The sequence below is a fragment of the Schistocerca americana genome, chromosome X (genome assembly GCF_021461395.2).
Source record: "Schistocerca americana isolate TAMUIC-IGC-003095 chromosome X, iqSchAmer2.1, whole genome shotgun sequence".
Classification (NCBI taxonomy): Eukaryota; Metazoa; Arthropoda; class Insecta; order Orthoptera; family Acrididae; genus Schistocerca; species Schistocerca americana.
In genome coordinates, this window is record NC_060130.1 from 294,003,168 (window position 1) to 294,020,411 (window position 17,244).

Genomic DNA, 17,244 nt, shown 5'->3' on the forward strand with positions numbered 1-17,244 from the left:
TTAGAGCAAGATCTACAAAATACCAGTGTTGATGTACTTTTTATAAGCCTTTGAAATATTTTGAAAGTTGGGCGAACTGTTTCTGTAGTCCATAGTCTGAATAGTAGCCACGAAGAAAATTTTATTTTTAAAGATGTTTTGCACGAAAGAATTGCTTTTAAAGTACACTGTACTACAGGAATTCAGGATTATTGATATTAAGACTACTTTAGTACAACGATGTGAGTTCAGAATAAAAACATTCTGTGATATCTGACTCATTAGCGTTTTGCCGATAAATAAAAAGCAAATGAAAATTGCCACTCCTAATGACAGTGAGTTAAAAAGTAAAGCAAATTGTCAAAACATATACTTTTATGGGGAGAACTGTGATAGAAAAGGTGACCGTATGTGTCCTTGATATGATTTGTAAACTTATAAAGGTCTCAGATAAGAGATATTTAAATTGCACATGTGGGCAAGTGAGACATTCTATATCAGCTTCTCCAAATAAATATTTTTCTTAGTTCCATCAGTTTCGATTCTGATGAAATTTTGCATAAATCATATGGGTGAGAAACCTTGTATTGAATACTTGGGAAGAAGGACGTTGTGACATCATCGTTTCCATACTTTTCTGGGACATTCAAGATAACAAGTCAGGGAGAATGATCTTGAAATTTAATGCGTAGTAAGGTAACACAGGCAAAAGAGATACCTGTATTTCTCATCCTCTCAAATGATTTTCATTCTCCTATAGCGAAGAAAAGAGTTTGGAAGTATTGTTTTTTCCGAAAATTTTGATTAACGTTTCTGAATCATGGACAGTTTGGTGATATAAGTTTTTATTACTGCTCTATTTTGCAACTACATTTTTCCAGTTTTTCAATTCAAAGCTGTACAGTATTGTTCACACGATGCCTTTTTTGTGTTCAACTTTGTGCATGCGCATAAATTTCCAACAGCGCAACTACGTGTGCGCATTTATGCATGTGTAATTTCCTCGAAATGAAGGCCGTGCGTAAGGAGCATTGCTGCCCTCCTTGTGTGGAAAACTTTGTGCTTTTTAGCAGACGACATGCAGCTGGGCCCATATTTGTTTGTCTTAAGGTTATGCTGTAAAGCGATTTATGTGCAATAATATCTGTTAATTCCAAAGGAAGCACGCTTAAATTTATAGATGATACAAAGAAAACAGTTGTGTGGAATGTCGCTCTCAGGATCAGAATAAAAATTTGAGCGTTACGTATCAATTAAATGTTTCCTTCCGATCATATTTCTGTTAAGAATAAGGTAATATAAGTTTCGATGTATGAAAACTGAGAGAAATAATCCAAAAAACTGGGCAGCCTGACATCTGAACAAAAGAAGTGATGGGGTATGTGAGCTCCTCAACAAAGTACTAAAAATAGAAATGAAGCACACTGATGCTGCAAAAAATATGAAACTGAAAAACATAACCTCCGTTCTAGTGCAGTCTGGCGTCTATGAAATTGCCAATTTTACTTGTCCGAGGACATGATTAAATGCAAATGACGCATTGAAAGTAACTTAACCTTCACCTAACGACTAAGAACCTCTAATATTGTATGGGAACAAACTAAGCTTATAATTAGATGGTGAGGCATTTTCTACAATGAAAACAGATATAAAACAATTATATAATAAATTACAGTTATTCCACTTTACAAGATACGAATTTGAAGAACTGAAATGCTTTGTTTTCAAATGAATAAATAATTCAAACGCTAGCTAACAAAATTTTATTGCCAGACTTATCGGTGCAGTTTCCCAAGCAGAAAATCTAAAATTTCAATGTGACCTCCTTCTGAAATTTGTAGACAAAACGTTGTCATCACTTTGTATTTCTCGTACCTCTCTTGTTTATATACTTCTTTACCTTCAGTTATTCTTGCGCTTTCTTTTTTTCTGTTGCCTTTTCATCACAATACGCGCCACACAGGCTCCCAAGCAAAGAAGGAGATTCATAACAGAATACTTGCGCAATGAGGCAACGTGTGGACACGAGAACTTGCATTCGTACATACGTTCTTTCCATAAATTTTTGTGCATGCCCTTTTATTCTCGTGCGACTGCGATTGCGCATGACGAAAGAGGCATCGTGTGGACACATCTTATAAACAAATGCACAGTCACCAGATCACGCAAACAGTGCACAGGATCATTCCCTGACTACCCCCGGAAAGGCTACGAGCTGCAGACCCAAGACCAGCTGAGCGCAACGAACACTAAGCACGAGCACCAAGATTTTCTGTCCCTAGACACAAGTATATAGATGAATCTAGTTTCTCTCGAGTCCCTAATACTGAGGCTTGAAGGAATCGTCAGTTTGGTTAGGGATCGATATGTACAGGGTAAAAATTGTAGAGGCGGACCATAGCTCGAATACAGTAAGCTGGTTCGGATGGATGTTGGTTGTAGTAGTTATGTAGGGACGAAGAGGCTTGCAAAGGATAGAATAACGTGGACAGCCTGGCTCAAACCAATCTTCGGAGTGAAGGCCACAACAACACCATCTTCTACTTTTTTCAAACAATTTTTATGAAAGCATTCTTAAGTTATCTTTTAAACGACTTTTATTGCGTCTTAAATACAAAATAAACAATTTTATTATCTAAATTTAAGTTATTAGAAAAAAACTGCTGAAATACGCACGCCAAAGACATGCCGACAATTTGAAGCAATGTGATGTCTGTTCGGTTCTTTTACGTCAGCTAGGTGTCTAAAATGGTGGTACATATAGTTTAGGGTGATTGTTTAGTATATGTATGTGTTCTTCTTATGGGTGTAAAATATCATTGGGAATGATTCATCTTTTTGTTTATCTGACTTGTGAACTTGTAATCTGACGCTGGGGGCTGCTTCATGGAATGTTATGATACGCCGTTTTCGCTGTTTCTGTTAGCACGCCGGTTATATGTTAAATATATTAATCTCAGTTGTTGGATTCGAAATGACGATGGTTAAATGTTAATGTGCTGAGGCAGTGACTTCATCAAAACATGGTTAGTGCTTGTGATAATTTTTCATTTGCAAAGCCTGGCGATTTTTATTGTGCAGCATTTCGCAGCGTGTTTCGACGCGTCGATGTTAGATGTAAAAACAGTGTAAGTTTATGGAAAATTAGTAGTGGTTTATGTTGTTTTTCAGCACTAAGACTATAATGTCAGTGGTTGACTAAGTGTCGTGTATTTTAGACAATTTTTATACCTATTTGCTACATCTGTGTGCATTCTTTTCTGTGCAAATGAATGACGCGAAAATTTCACAGTATCTACATGTTCAATCAAAAGAAAAACTAGACGTTTTTATCGCGCAGAATAATTTGTTACCCAGTAGCTGTTTTACTTTGTGGTCAGTAGACGTCAGTGGCCTTCTGAAAGTGTTTGGTGTGTTGATTTAGCTCTGTATTAAAATGTGATACAAGCCCTTTAATGAGAGACATAAATTTAGATTGTGAGGGTCCAATTACAACCCGGTCGGTGTGTGATCAGAAACTTTTGAGATGTAGTCGACTCTGCTCTGTAATGTACTTTATTAGTACATTTTTTTGGTCGGCAATAGTTTGAGAGAAGATATCATATGTGACATAATAAAACCGAATAATTATGAAAGTTTATTCACTAGTTGTATTGCTGGGTATTTTTGTATTGGCCTTAGTACTACTCGATGTGCGGAGATCTGCACCTACATCTGCCTTTCGTTATAAAATGAGGCCATGCTGACTATGAAAGCAGTTTTTGTGTATGTTTCCATATATTTTGAGACGTGTCTTTTTGTGTTAGACGTTCTGTTCTGTATCTGAGTATGTCAAATACCACAAATTAGTTTTGCAACTTTTTCTGTTCTGTGTAAGGAGTAAGTGAGGGGCTATCTTAGGTCATAAATTCAGTGGTCATGCAGAGCTATACACAACCAGAAGATGGCTGAGTGTTACTAAATTCATTAGTAATGCTCTGCCAGTTTGCAACCAAAATAATTTCATAGAACTGAGCAATTAAGTAGCAGTAGGTGAAGATGATTATTATAAGACTTTTTCTGTATGTGCTGTAAGAAAATTTGCCTCATTGCTACTATTGGTGACCCATGTAGACATTTATGATACAAATTAGTGATGTCATAGTAATTTATTGTTGGAATTGAGTGCACTGTCTTCAAGATTTTTGTGGCACACAGTTTTATTTGCCAATAATGAGCAGGTAATTGTGTGCAGTAGTAGGCCTATCTGCCCACACATGAAGGGGGAAGAGTGTCACTGTTGGTTGTTTTTGTTGTTATTGCTGCTGCTATATTAGAGTTGGTTATTAAATAAGCATGTCATTCACTTTGATGCATTAAGAAACATCTCACCTTAGATATTATAAAATCATTTATTTTTTAATTAATTTATGAATTTGTGGATACTTCATTAATTTTTTGTTTACTGCAGAAGAAACAGTTGAGGGCGGGGGAGGTGGGACTCGTACATAATATGTTTGGCATTAAGTGTAAATAATCGATGATTTTTGGAGTGTTTCAACAGTTCATGGTCAGTAAAACTAATATGACACTCCATAATATTAACATAAAGGGAATGGGTTCAGGACTATGAAGTTTACTACTGAAAAGTTGTGCCGGCAAAGAAAAATATTTTGTGCAATTGGTGCACCTCAGGGGTGATTTAGTTTGTTTCTTTCTGTTTTATCTCACTACTGTTGTTTCAGCCAAATTCAGATGGTGGGTGGGTGTCAGTGGGGGTTAGGGGTAATAGATCTGCTGGCACAAGCATAGACATCAGACTGCACTACAAATCTGTTTGCACTGTATAATTCACATTCACTGGCGTTACCAACTTGCAGTAGTTCAGGGATTTTATGCTGGAAATAGGCTGTGAAAGTTAGATTGGATCACATGATAAGTTTTGGTAAAAGTAAGTTAGCCTAATTATTTTATGTGAATGGCACAATTTGAAAATACGTCTTGCGGGATATTCTTAAGATGTGAATTGGGATCAAAATACATGTGTGGGAGTCATTTAGTTTTAAATTTTTATGCTATAATGTACATAAATTTCAAATGTTCAGCTTACTATGAACTTTAGTGTGAAGTACAAATCCTTTCTTGTGGTGTTTCAAATCAGACCCAATTGAGGTGCTGTGTAATAATCCCATTGCTGTCTTCTGTCCATTTCAAATGAAATGGCAACTATATGACAGGAGCAAATTGGAAGACTGGTACAAGGAAGCAGAATAGACACCCACAATAATAAAGAAGGAAAAGTTGCTGTGGAATAAATATGTGCTCCAGTAGCAAGTTCAGAGTTTGACGGCCCACTAAACATCCATAACTCAAACAGATTAGCAAAAATTAACAATGTATCTTTGCATAGGTATAGGAGGAGGTATTTTAGCCAGTGTCAAAAATCATTTGATAAAGTTTTGAGGGGCCGTATACCTCTAACCTCGCCATGTATGAGAGTAATGCTTGCCACAGTCACGGGAAGTTGTGGTAGCCGAACAGCTCATGTGTATAGCCACTGATTTAACAATTTTTCCTGTTCGATCACAGATGTACTAGGTGTTTAACACCACTGTATGATACGAGGTGGTAGAGTGCAATCATACTGAATTCATTCGCACAAACGAGTAATAAAATAACACTGAGTTCTCACTTGCTGCTTTTCACACATTTGGTAAACAGAAAATAATGGAAAGTGAAATAATTAACTTACAAGGTAACATATACTATGCTACAGATCAGTGTCATCACAGCTTGTATTTAATATTCACATGCTTTGGCCTCACTAACTCACAATCAAACAGTTCTCTTCCCATCTAGACACCTCGGGATATGTTACATGTCAGTATGTTACCACAACATCAATTCTGCCATTGAAATCAAAACGTTAATGATATTTCAGTGCAGGAAGTGCAAAACTATACTATATACTAATAAAAGGAATAACAATAAGTGGTAAAAGTAGAAAATGAAGAAAGGGTCATCCACACAATGTGAGTAATTTGTAGCATTTTGTCATCATAGCCAACATTAGTGCATCAGATGAAGTTATTACAAAACATTTCAACATAAAAGGTCCAAATGTCTTTTTTTATATATTTAAAATTGGCGCATCAATTTGTGGCAAAAGCAGAATATGGAGGAGCGGATGTCCTTCAATTGCAATTAATTTGTGTGTTAACAGCTTGTAGGTAGTTAACAGCTGTACATTGGGTACCACATTCTGTCCTCCTGTTGGCTACTTCCAACATGACTTGGAGACACATTGCCAACACCCGCACTAGACTGTGATAAAATGCAGTGCTCTTTCTAAAGTTTAGCAAACCCTTCACACAGGTTACTTATCAGATTTCTAGGAAAACATTACCACGCTGCTGTAGAGAGCACAGACAGACAAGTGTGAAAACTGTGTGACCATCAATGTCTTGGAACAGAAACTGAATGAAGATAAATTTGCTTTAAAAAATGAGTAACAATTCTGACTTGCACGTACTAATGGCAGAACAAATGGAAAAGAAGAGAAATTAACATGCTTGCATGAAATTCATGTAGTTGCATAAAGTCTTGGACAGAATAAGATGTTCAAAAATCATGAGACAATTAGGATTAAAGTCCATAGACAGACAAATGAGTTGAAACATCTACGAAAATCAGACGGACGTGATAAAGTGGAAGGAACGCAAGTTTTTAACAAGAAGCATGTCATTCATGACTGTTGCTAATCACTAGTGTTGTTTAACATTTTTGATGAAGTGCTGTGGGAAGTGAATGAAAACTTCAGAACAGTCTGAATAAATCTGCAAGGAGAACAAAGGATCACAGGTGGCATAGATTTTTGGTTGAAAATAAGGAATAATTAGTGGTTAAATAGAGATGACCATTCTGATATAAATTTTCTGTTGATTTCCTGAGTCACTTGATGAGAATGTGTAGTAGTTATTTCAGTATGGGCAGGATCAGTTTGTTTTTGAAGTTTACAGTCAGAAACATTCTTGTGAACAGTACATAAGTGCAACATTATCAAACAAGAAAATTCACAATCCCACACATGAGATGTACTTCTGGACCCAGAAGAAGTGAAAGGTTACTTTCTAACTTCAAAAAGTCAGCTGAAAAACAAAATCAATCAAAACGGCTCACATGCATTAAATCTACTAGGTGCTGAGCCCATGGGGAGGGATGATTTATGCTGGAATATTATCACTCTCAAGGATATTATAAAATCTGTGTCAAAAGTCCTCTGTTTTAAGAAGTATTCAGGAACTTAAGAGTTTAACCTGATGATGCTCTCAAAATTGCTAATGTTTTACCAGTTTACATAAAGGGAGATTAGCATCTGCCCCAAGACAGCAGATTAGTTTCTATTGTGCTAGATTATTCCAAAGCTTTAGGGGGTATGTGCAATTAGCTTAATGCCTATTTCAAAAAAAACATGATCTTTTCTCCAACGCAGTTTGGATTTCATAGTGGTAAAAATACTATTGCTACTAATGGTTGTCACTGATGTTAACGAGGTGCTGACTGCATTTGACAATAAGGATCTGGTGTCTGTTGTGCTTTGTGATACCAGTAAAGCATTTGCCTGCGTACCCAAAAACACCCTATTTGCAAAACGGTAATTTTAAGGCATACACAACCCATCTTTAGCTGTAATCTAATTGTAGTTAAGAGGCAGGAGATAGTTTTGTCTCCATTAAACATGATGGTTTTCGCTAAAGGAAGTTCATAGTTGAGTGTCACAGGTCTTTGACTTTGGTTCATTTCTGTTCATTGTTGCAGTCAATGATTTACCTCACGACATTGGAGTTAATTCAGTAGTGTGTTATGCAGATGACACGGCACTGCTCTATACACAGTTATACTGTGCAACTGAATTGGGCAACTCATGGAAAAAATTGGAACTAGCAATGAACTGTTTTTTTTTTTTTTTTCCCATCCAATGCAATCCTTTGAAATCTTGATACAACATAGGAACTGATTGCGGGATTGTCAGAAGGTGTAAAAAATTAAATCAGTGACACTGGTAGGCTTTCACATTGTTTCAAAATTAAACCAGGAGGAACATATAAGCAATGTCTGCAAGAGAATGGCTAGAGTGGACTAGCCATGTGGAAACTGGCAAATGCAGTCATTAATGGGTGTTTGAAGGTGACATATCTGGCATTTTCTCTCACACACATCCTTAATCATACTGATATGTGGATATTATTGTTGTTGGTGAAACTGAAAATTCAAAACTAAGAGTATCCTGAATAATGAGCAAAGTGAATCCTAAGGAAAACTGCAACCCTCCTTTATCGAGTTAAAGATATGTTCTGTTGTAAATCTGTACTGCATTGCTTTATATGAAAAGCATCTTAGGTGAGTTTGATACCTGAGAGAATACACACCTTCACAACACTAGAGGCAAACTGGCCTGCAATATCTATATACGTACCCCCCCTCCCAAGTCACCGTATGGTGCATGGCAGAAGGTACCTTGTATCACAACTAGTCATTTCCTTTCCTGTAGCACTCAGAAATAGAACAAGGGGAAAAACAACTGTATATGCCTCTATACGACCTCTAATTTCTTTTATCTTACCTTTGTGGTCGTACCACAAAATGTACTTTGGCGGTAGTAGAATCTTTCTGCAGCCAGCTTCAGATGCCTGTTCTCTAAATTTTCTGAGCAGTGTTCATTAAAAAGAATGTATTCTTCCCTCCAGGGATTCCCACTTGAGATTCCGAAGCATCTCCGTAATACTTGCTTGTTGGTCAAATCTAGCAGCACACCTCCGAATGACTTCAAGTCTTACTTTAATCCAACCTGGTAGGGATCCCAAACACTCATGCAGTACTCAAGAATGGTGGGCCCTAGTGTCCTATATGTGGTCTCTGTTACAGATGAACTATACTTGCCTAAAATTCTTACAGTACACCAGAGTTGGGCTATTCACCTTCAATCCATACACGATAATGCCATTTCATATTGCTTTGCAGTGTTTTGCCTAGGTATTTACATGATGTGAATGTGTGAAGCAGCACACTACTAATGCTGTATTCAAACATTACAGAATTGCTTTTCCTACTCATCTGCATTAATTTACATTTTTCTACATTATAAAATCAGTTAATTCCTTGACTTGTAATTTTTAGAAAGTTAACATTTATGATTGGTGATTGAAGCATCCATTCTAAAAGGTAACAATTATTTGAAATAAACATCATCAATAGTAGTTTTTAAAAATATCCTGGAAAAAGTGGCATGAAATTTAAAAACTTTCTTATAAAAGTTAATAGTATATTTTATTTCTAACCGATTCATATAATATTAATAGCTGTTTGCAAGAAGTTTGGAAATAAGTACCATATTTCATTTTGAGTGCATTCATAATCATTATAGATTTGAAAATACTATGCAGTAATTGCTGTGGACAAGACATTATTTACGTAGATTATTGATGTTCCTTGAAGGTATTACTGTGTAATTTGATAATATTTTAAGCTTACCATTTCTTCAATGAAATTAATTCCTGTGCAATACAGTAACATCCAGACAACGCAAACAAGTTACGTCTGATTGGGGCTAGTGAAGTCTGTGATTCTGGTGTTTTGCTTTTATTGCTGTTATCATTATCAGCATTATTATTATTATTATTATTATTATTTCTTTCTTTTCTCAGACGTTATGTCTGGTCAAAAATGGAAAGTGACGCGGACCTTGATCAAGCGTGACTTCCTTTTAACTGTACGGTATATGTTATATTGCATTTAGGAACTTTTGGGTTATTGAACATGTATAAATAATTACGGATTTCTGTAGTTGTATATGTAAGTTTGGATGTAGCTTTATTGCATTGATGTACAGGTGGATATTGTGTGGTATGACTCCTGTAGTTGATAGTATAATTGGTATAATGTCAACTTTATCCTGATGCCACATGTCCTTGACTTCCTCAGCCAGTTGGATGTATTTTTCAATTTTTTCTCCTGTTTTCTTTTGTATATTTGTTGTATTGGGTATGGATATTTCGATTAGTTGTGTTAATTTCTTCTTTTTATTGGTGAGGATGATGTCAGGTTTGTTATGTGGTGTTGTTTTATCTGTTATAATGGTTCTGTTCCAGTATATTATTATTACATGATCATCATATAATGGATGTTGTGAAACTTTGCTGCAGCATGGCTTAAGATCTAGATTAGATGGGAAGGTGACAGTTTGTTGTGTGGGTTGGAGCCAATATATGTCCTAACAAACTTTACATATACATTACAAATTTTTAGTTGTATTTGTGTGTTTGGTGAAAACTATTATTTTTCCCACTGTGATGTGATATTTTCAGGTTTGTGTTAAAGGGGCTCAACAACAAGTATATTGCTCCCCTCTCCCACCCCTTCCCATATTCCCACAGGTTATTAGACTCTTTGACATTTGAAATATGTGTAATTGTATAGTGTATTAACCCTACTGGCTGATACCATCATAGCTGATGGATTGTATCATCTTGTCTTCTACTTCCTAGCCCAGCATCATGACAGAATAGCCTAGTGCTGAAAGTAGGTGTTAAACCAGTATTTGACCACACAAATACCTCCCAAACCAACCAAAGGCAAATGAAATGTAGTACACCTACATCAGTAGTCCATGAGCAAATGGTGGAGGGTAACTTGTGTACCACTATCATTTTATCGCCTTCTATGTTCTGTTTGCAAATGGTGCATGAGAAGGACGGCTGTCATATTTCATATGAAAGCTGTCATATCTACACAAAAATTTTAATCATTGGTGACAGAATTAGTGAACTATTAATCTCTTATACACACCCATCTGTGGAGGTTTCATTGTGGCATGAATTCATGATGAACTAACCGTTCAAAATCAAAGAAAACTATCAGCATGGCCTCAACATTTGACTTGAGCTAATCAGATTTTTTTGATCTTGGAGAACCTTTCCCAACCCATTGTAAAGATTGAACCTTGGTCTCAACATCATAACCATAGACCCTGGTCTGAACGTCGTAACCATAGACCCACGTCTCATCATCAGGTATGATTCTCTTAAGAAACACCTCATTCTCATTTGCGCAATTCAAAAGCTCTTCACAGGTTGCCATTTGAAGGTCTTTCTGTTCTCGACTTGTGAACCATGGGATGAACTTGGTGGCAACACAATGCATTCAAAGGTGGTGTGTCAGGATTTCATGACATGATCCAACTGAAATGTCACATTCTTCTGCAATCTCGTGGACAGTTGGTCTTTGATTGGCATACACTGCTTTACTGATCTTACATGAGCATCATCGGTAGACGTTGAAGGGTGTCCTGAATGAGGGTCATCTTTAAGCTCCGTCTGGCCATTTTTAAACTGTGTGAACCATTTGTAACACCAAGTATGACTTAAGCACTGCCACGCAGGATTAGCCGAGCGGTCTAGGCGCTGCAGTCATGGACTGTGCGGCTGATCCCGGCGGAGGTTCGAGTCCTCCCTCGGGCATGGGTGTGTGTGTTTGTCCTTAGGATAATTTAGGTTAAGTAGTGTGTAAGCTTAGGGACTGATGACCTTAGCAGTTAAGTCCCATAAGATTTCACACACATTTGAACATTTTTGACTTAAGCACTCATTGCTCTAGGCTTTCTGCACCATTTGGTTTGTCTCTGTAAATTTTTCTAGAGTTTCATGTGAAATTTAATGCAGGCGTGTTGCTCCTGTAACTCTGCTATCTTGAAATTCGCAAACTGTACAACACAACGTTCTGCTGAATACAGCACTGAACAATGACAAATAGATGTACAACAGTGAAACTTCAGGCAGTCACACATCAAACACAGATGTGTGCAGGGATGCCAATGACATTTTGCTCCATCACACCATTGGCACAAAATTACAAATGGACTGGAATTTTTTGAACAGACCTCATATAAGTGAAGTTGACTGATTTATATGCTCCTTCCATTTACTGTTTTGTTGTTCATCTAGGGAACAGTAACATAAAGTAGGGTTATCCTCAACATAGCCAATGAATGACTTTCCCATTTTTATGAGGCTGTTGCTGGTGATTGTAAACACCACCTCTGTAAACCGAAGTCCTTATTTTGGTTCATCTAATTATCTTACATTGTTTGAAACAGTGCGTCCTTTAGAAAGAAAACCAATATGATCATCAAAGCTCCAGTTATACTTCTCAACCATTGATGATAGAGCTACATTTCTCATTCCTATCCATCTCTTGGAGCATCCCATCATTTAGGTAGACAAACGGCTTAGGTGAAATGGATCTACCCTAACAGACTCTCCTTGAATTACTAAAGTGTGTTCCAAGTGTCTAAACTATTAATCCTTGCTGTACTTACATGGTTGGTCTGTTGCAGACTCGTGGTGTGAGCTCCCAAATTATTAGTAATTTTCCTAAATAGGATTGTAGTAAAAAGCATGCACATGGAAGATATCAGATTTTTGTGTAGTAATTACTTATCTGCATTTTGCTGGAGGAATGTCTCATCTATTATTCCATATCTATAATTTCATCTGATGAATTCTTGGTTTTCTTCCTTTAATCCAGTTTTGTTGTAAATCTTTGATTACAACAGTTTTGTTAGGCATGTGGCAGCCTTGGTAGTCATTCTGTCTCAGGTGCTCACAGGCATCCACTCCTTGAGCTTAAGTTTTTCTGAAATTTGCTGTGGGCGTAATCTATGCTGGAAATGAACCTGTGCAAAATTTTAAATTCTGAGTTTAAGTATATGAGAAACAGTGGCCTTTTATTTGGGTGGCTTTCCAACGAATCTGCCTGCGAATAAACAGAGCCCAGTGTTTGAGGCTCTGTTGTTACAAGACATAAGCTAATAGGAAATTCTTAGTTTCATGTCTTGGATAGCTTTTGGCTGGAATCAGAAAAATACAGTGTGACAGAAAGTAAAGCATTTTACGAGCCAGTGTAATGCATTATAGTGACTTTAAAAAAATCTGCAGAGAAAAATGCACAGATTTTTCACCCTCTTTGGGGCCAGATATCTCAGGAAGAAGAAATGTAAAGGAACTCAAACTAGGCAATTTGTTGACAATGCCTATGACATGATTCTATTAGCATACTTTGTGCTTAGCCAAATATTTTCGATTATACTTGATCACAAACATGGTGTTAAATTCAAAATTACAGTAAATGAGCCAAGTTCAAATATAAATATGGCAAAATGTTAATTTCAGAAATTCTTTCTTCCTGAATCATTGGAAAGTGCACAGTTTTCTGCACTAGAAAGAGCCTATTGGATCTTATTCAGTTCAGTAAAGGGACCAAATATGAGGTTAAACTTCAACAAAAGCGATGTGTAATATATTATATCACAACACGGAATAGGTTGCTGAACCCATAACTTCAAGACAAGCAAGAATGACAACTGATAGATTAATGCTGGTGTTTGAGCTAGTTATGAAAGCCTTGAAAATTTGATGACTTAGTCAGTTCAAAACCATTAGTTGCTTCGGTTTCTGTATGAGCCTGGTAGTGCCCATGTAAGGTTGGAGAGGCAAGATGGGTATGATGTTGTTATCAAACATTGCTTATTGTGTTATATATAGATGGTCCTGTTTGCTGGTTTCTTTATTGATGTTCCAAAGCCTCAGTTGAGAGTCTTGCATTGGTTCCCAAGCTGTCTTTTTTGATTTCTTCAAGATTTCAAAGCCTCTGTTGGGTCTCTTGCTGTGGTTCCCAAGCCATTTCTGTTGTTTGCTTCATCTACGTTCCAAAGCCTCAGTTGGGTTTCTTGCTGTCTTTCCCAAGCCTTGGTTGCCCCAGTCCAATATATGGGTCTCTTCATGTTGGTTCCCAAGCCGGTGCTATTTAAAATTACTGCTTCATGGAATTAAATTTTTCTTCAGTACTGTTATATATCGGTTCTGGAAAATTATACTGGCTTCCTATTGTAGTTGTTGAAGGTGCTGCAATATTCATGAAGATGTGCTATTAGGGAATCTAATATTTATATTCTCTTTCAGTCTAATATAATAAGTGAGCTGGACCAAAAGGGTGCATTAATTTGACCAGGGTATTGTGTTCTTCAGTATAAACTTCACATGTTACCAATCCACCTGGGCTTGTTGCAGATACAGGTGATGCATAGGCCAGAAATAGGGCTTAAAACTGACATGAAAGCCACACTGGTGTCAGTTGATTGATAAACTGAGGCCATGAAAGGAGTTGTATCACTTGAAACGCAGCTAACTTGAAAGTGATTGAAATAAATTGGCAAAAAATGGCGGTTTTCGTGAGTATGGGCATTTGGTCATTTGGAAATCAGTCTTCATGTACCTTCCTTTTGTCTTTTATTTCTTGGCTTGTAACGAAGATGAAATTAATTCCTTGCACTTACTGGTCACAAAATTTGAATAAATCTTCTGGGGTTAAAGTTTGATCGTCTATAGTTTGTTGCAGGCTTATTTTGTAATTCTTGTGTTGAGCAATGGAACTATCACTGAAATAGTGAATGTTTACTACTTTTTCCATCATGCTTTTCAAATAGTTGATCAATTTGGCCAGAACTGTATAGATGGCTGTGGTGTCATGTTTGATACAATTGCTGATGATGCATAAGCTGATACATTGTATTTCTTCAGCTTTACAGTATACAACAAACTACTGCAGTGTTGCTTGACCATTGTCCTAGTGATATTCTTGAAGCGCATCTTGGATGATGAAAGAATAATGTTCTGCAAAATCTGTTGGAATAACTAGTTCACCAGGCTTCAAATTTTCTTTGTTTTTCTTCAAGTGACAAGTCCGGTGTTTTGTGTTGAACCACATCATGTATGAATTTTGCAATATCAGATTAGACTACTGTCCAGCGGCTTCGTGGAGGGATATCATTAGATGAAAATTGTATAGATCTTCACAGTTAGTTGTAAATCAGCATCGGTTCGCCAGTCGTCCTGTTGCCTAACCAGGTACTGTGCATTTAGCAACCTGTACCAGCTTACAGTGGTGGCACATTTGCTGAATCGACCATTAAGAAACAGTAAGATGTTTCTAGTGGAGAAAAGTGTGCCCTTTCCAGTGGTACTAGAATGAACTACTTCTGAAGTGACCCTTGTACAATATTTTCATCTGAACTTGACTCGCTTTCTGTGGTTGTGTATTTGGCATTGTGTTTCTGATTGAGTATGATCCACAATAAGTGCTTAGCCAGGAAGATGTCCTGATAGTCCTGCCCCATGTACTATTAATATATGTGCCAAGTTGTAGGTCTTACGTTTTTTTTCCGAGATACCTGGCTCCAAAGAAGGCCAAAACATTTGACTGTGTTTCTTTGAAGTTTTTTTTTGATTACTTTGATGCATTATACTGACTTACAAATTGTTTTACACCTTGCCACTCACTGTTTTTCTGATTCCTTGTATTAAGAAAGGTTCAAACATTGGGCTTTTGCCTGCTTACATCGCACCCTTCTCAGAGAGCTTCTCAAATATAGGGCCTCAGTTTACACCATATGGGTATTATTAGCTCAAATTTTGCGTGAGTTCATTTCCGCGTTAGATCTGTATCCGTGGTAAATTTGAACAAAATCAGAAAAGGAAGAGTGGGAAACTTTTGAAAAATGTGATCACTTAGGATTGAATGACCCTAAGGTAGAATCCAAAATGCCTGTTATAATCGTATTGCAAATTATAGTTTAGTGTAGTTTGCCCATCCAGATTCAGGTTTGCTATGGTTTTTCCAAAACAGTTAAATTAAATGGCGAGAGGTTTCCTTCAAAAATGACGAGACACATTTTTTCCTTCATCCTCGTCTCAGTCTTAGCTCGCTTGCTGTCCGTAATCATCTTGTCATTGATGGGACTTAAACTGTAATCTTCCTCCCTCCCTCCCTCCCTCCCTCCCTCCTTGCTTTCCATCCTATTTCAGATACAGGTGAGGACACACACTCAGTATAAAACTCTTATGTGAATCCTCCCCCCCCCCCCACCCCACCCCCCTCCCTCCCACTGGTCCCCTCTATACACCAAGGAAGGCTAAGGGCAGGAGCTATGCCAGCAAGATACATGACTCTTGGGATGGGGGGAGGGATTGCAGCATTAGATATAGTAAGGTAAAGGCAGTAAGAGAGTTGAGCAGATATCATACCTTTTGTTCATTGGAATCCACAGTGCAAAATACGTCTTTTAATGACATAATTATTATGAATAATAGTCATCTACACTGCTATGTGTAACATACTTTGCACTGTGGGCCCCAAAGAACAAAAGTATAGCAGTTTAGCTGGCTATTATTCATAATAATTATCATACCATTGGAATGAGAAATTTGAGATGTCAATGAAATTATAGATAAATGCCAAGTTGTCAATAATAACTTTTGTCCGCTGCATCAAAGTTTCTCTTCAAAAGTGGAATGTAGATTGCTTACGGGATAGCATGTATGGATAAAGGAATGACTTGAGATAGACTTGTTGAAGACAAGTAGCAATAAGAGTGATGTAATTGTTATGTCATTGTGTTATGTGATCTCGTATGGCTATGATCAGATACCAAGTGGAACTGTGAAGATTTGTGTATTCTACATCAGCAAAACACAGTTGCAGATACTTCTTTTCTCTGGCCTGCTCAGTAGTGAGACCTCTACACAAGAAATGTGTAGCTGAACTAGGTAGCATATTTTGTAGATATGACAAGTAATTGAGTAACCATATCTAATTGTTAGAATGGGATGGATAAAAAAACAAACAATAGTTATAATAAAAATTTAATCAAAACTACTGGAAAGAAAGCTTTGTCTTCGGTCTACAGAATGTGTCACTTCTGTTTTGAAATGACACAATTGGTGTTTGCATGCTTATGGATTATTGACTTGGCCAACTAAAGGAATGCATTACAGGTAATGAGTTCTTCGGCAAATCGGTATTGACAGCAATGACCATCACATAATTGGTAACCCTACTGTAATTGTATACCAGATGTTGAAACTGAACAAGGAACAACCACAGTCATGAAAGGCTGCATTTTTATCTCCTCTTTCCTTCAACAATTATTCTGAGAGTTTTCAAGGAAACATTGACAGGGATCACAATAAATGGCAAAGTTACTGACATAATCGGGTATGCCAATGCTGCCATCATAGTAGACAAGGTAGCTCCCTTTAATGCAACTGCCTAGTTCAGTGGTGTGGAGGGATCAGCCCTCTATTAAATTGTCCAAGACTAGAGTCGTGCTATTCTCTAAATGAGAACTCCAGAAAAATCTCGAAGTAAAAGGTAATTCAAGTGAACAAGAGTCTT

At 37.1% G+C, this 17,244-nt stretch overlaps 1 protein-coding gene across 1 annotated transcript in view; it reads left to right on the top strand.

The window, feature by feature from the left end:
- Positions 1-2,723: 2,723 nt before the first annotated feature.
- Positions 2,724-17,244, top strand: part of LOC124555131 (constitutive coactivator of PPAR-gamma-like protein 1 homolog) — a 217,321-nt gene continuing 202,800 nt past the window's right edge. Inside the window, exon 1 of the mRNA XM_047128943.1 lies at positions 2,724-3,005. The gene's annotated coding sequence lies outside the window, so the exon portion shown is untranslated. The remainder of the gene's footprint in view (positions 3,006-17,244) is intronic.